This window comes from Parasteatoda tepidariorum, chromosome 9, assembly GCF_982258835.1.
Source record: "Parasteatoda tepidariorum strain Cologne lab strain chromosome 9, Ptep-v5.0, whole genome shotgun sequence".
In the NCBI taxonomy this organism is placed as follows: Eukaryota; Metazoa; Arthropoda; class Arachnida; order Araneae; family Theridiidae; genus Parasteatoda; species Parasteatoda tepidariorum.
The window spans coordinates 44168671-44172185 of record NC_141763.1 but is presented as its reverse complement, the minus strand read 5'-3'; positions in this window follow the sequence as shown (position 1 = coordinate 44172185).

Below are 3515 nucleotides of genomic sequence, written 5' to 3'. Positions count from 1 at the left end.
AACATTTATTTAAAGTGCTGTTCTTGCTGAGGATTCCGATATGCAAAAGAGAGTCTGATTGGTGAATGTTTCGCGGGAAATATGTTTCACCAGTCACACATCTCCGAATTTAAGGGCCATTCTCACTAAATAAGGACTACAAAAGCTCACCGAAAACACTGAAATGTCAGGATGTAAATTATTAAACCAATTTTTATTTCATTTTTAAACCAATTTAAAAAAAAAAAAACTAGTGATAAGCTTTTTGAAGTTTTTGTAAATTCTAATCGATTTAATGCTGCAAAAATTTTATTGACCTTATTTTAATTAATTTAGATAATATAAAAATTTCATTAGTACCAATTAATTTATTATTTATTTAGCTAACATATATATTTATCTAAAGCTAAGTAATGCAAACCATTCGCGATCGCAACGCTCGAGTACGCCGTCTAGCGGGAGCCTGTAAATATCGGATATTAATTTATCACGTTTTCATTTAGTTCCATCAAAGTCATTGACTGAATCAGACGCCATTTTTTAGCAGCAAATAAGAAACAAAATTTCCCTAAGGAAAAGGCCGAAGAACTTGAAAAAAATCTCCAGAATATTAGTAAATCTTTCAGGAACAGAACACGCCAGACATTTGAAGAAAAATTCCTCAATAATTTTTAATTTCTATTATCAACAAACTTGCAACTGATGACTTCCGATTTCGGATACTGTTACAGATGTGTGTATTAAGGTAAAATGCATTTCTTCTGTCTTCAATTCATTACGAATTAAAGTGAAGTCAACATTGCTTTCGTCATTCCAGTGAATAAATATGAATTCAGAACATACAGAATTGTAATAGTTATAGCATATTCTTCTTCGTTATAGAATAGTATATATTTCTGTATCTATATAATTCGGAAAACAACAATAAAAAATTATCCAAGTTACTTGAAATAGTGCCATTTGTGCTGATTCTTAATTAATTTAAATCGTTTTCTTGGTAAGTTTTTTTTAATTTTGAAAGAATAAGTTCAACTAGAATTCAGCTATTCTGTTTTTAGCTACATATTCAAATTCATATCAATTATAAAATTTTGCTGTGTAGTATGTTATCTAAAAGTAATGAAGGTATAAACTATGTATCTATTATTTGAGAATAAAGTTTTCAAACAAGGAACTTATCATTTTGGAATTCTCCGGGAATCATAAATCAGGTAAGTGCAATGATTTTTACAATAAAAAATTTGCTTGTAAATATTTTTTTTTCATTTGATGATGGTTCTCTACAGAATGGTTTTTTACGTCTGATTAAGAACTATAAGAATAATAAAAAAAGAAACAATATGAAAGTTTTTATTTCAATGTTAATAATTTTTAAAATCGTTTATTTTTATCTTAAGAATTCTTTATTTTCCGTTTTTTAGTTTATAAATTTTTGATAAAAATTGTTCTCAAAATACTTTTGAAAAATTAAATGGTATAACATTATGTGTTTATGTATACTTCTTGTATATTCCAATGTTTGAAATAATATGATTCAGAAAAGTATGGAATAAAAATTCGGTACTTACGACGTATTAACGCCACAGCCGCTACAGATTTGGCGGTTTTTAAGTGCCGCCAATCTACACTTAAAATTTTTGCGACAGTTCATAAAATAAAACACTTTATTTAAAATCAAAATAGTTAATCGGATTTCGGTGGAAAATGAGCCGATATAGAGTTTAGCATAGATTCAAAACAATCATATCGCCATATGAACTCTGATGAATAAGATTCCAAATGAAATAACATTTCCAAAACGTACGTTTGCCAAGATAAAGTTTTATGTTGTGGGAATTGGTACATTTTCGTTTTTTCGGTAAAATATTTCCTTCCTGAAAAAATAAAATTGCATCTTGTTTCGTTTTTGGCAAATCCCAAAGACGAATATTCGTAGCACTAAAAATGGCGACAAAAAAGAATTGTTTTGTTTTTGTTTCGTCAGTATTCTTTATTTTACGTTTCTTAGTTTCTAAATAATGATTTTTATTGAAACTTGAAATTTTTTGATAAAAATTGTTGTCAAAAAACGTTGTTTACAAAATTAAATTTCATAAAATTATGAGGCTTATGTATACTTTTTGTTCATTTTAATTTTTGAACTAATATGATTCTTAAAACTATAGAATGTAAAGTTTAAATGGGCCTTTCATGTTATATCATTACATTTAGTAATACTATTTCTCGGGTATTAGGTTTTAACTCTTATAAGAATATACATATTTTTTTCTGTTAATGTACAAATATTTTTCTGATGTGTTTTGGATATTCCTTCTCTAATAAAAAGAGATACCATTTTGTTTTCGGTTGTACAAGAAAGAAGATCAAGCATTTTTCTTTTTTAAATTTAATAAGCCACATTAAAGAAGGAACGTTGCAATGCTGCACGCTACATTAACGACGTCTCCAGAGTAACTGAATGACGGTTCATATGGAAATCGCAGGTAAGCGTCTCATACAACAACGCCCCCTATAGTTCGTTGCGATCGCGAATACTTCCCATACAGCACAAAATAATCCAGTGGATGTCCATAAACGTCATCGCAAACATCCACGAGGGTTCGTATGGTCACCAGAGGAAGATTCAGTAGACGTTTAAAAGACGTTCATCAGACATACACCATAGCTTTTATATGAATGAGATATAGATAACTAATAACTTGATCCATTATACAGGAGGCTATAATAAGGAGTTGCTCAATTATTTCTTAGTTAAAAACGCATGTGCTCTACACCATCAAAAATCGTTTTCCTACTTATCGGGAAAACAGGTCATTTTTTTTAAAATAATGATCAAAAAAATCTTGATTAAAAAAATGGACATACAAATTGCGATTGTAATCTCTGGTCTCGTCGGAAAAGTTCATATTCTCGTCGATAAAATGATTTTAAAAAAACTTGCAAAATACGATTTTATTCTATTACACAGAATTTTATTTATTTATCTGTTTGTTTTTTTGTATTTTTATAAAAACCGCTTTTGCTATCTCGGTTTGCACTGACAACGATTCCGACATACATTACCACCAGTGGTAGAGGGATCCTGTCATTGGTGAGAGTAATCTTGATGTCAGGCTAACCGTGAAATGTTTTCGTTTTTTTCCCCCTACTAATGTAAAGCAAATGTGATCTAGTTCGAATTCTGATGTCCTTCATGAAAACGAATTAGTCCTTAAGTTTTACGAAATAGTTATCCTGTACTCTAAGTTCTGATCAAAATTGCAAAACTACGAGTGTTATTATTTAAAGCAACAAATCATCTGTATGAATAACGTAAAGTAAAATAACGTAATAAAATAACAGAAGTAAAATAACAGTAGTAAAATAACGTAAACATCTGAAGTCTTGTAATAAATTTAATTTTATTAAACTTTTTTATTATTTATTTACTTATTTTTGGTATATTGTAAATTAATTATTTATTTGGCAAAAATTTTGCATTAATGCAAATTTGGCAATAATTTTTTTTTTTTTTTTTGGATATGTTGAAGTGTGTG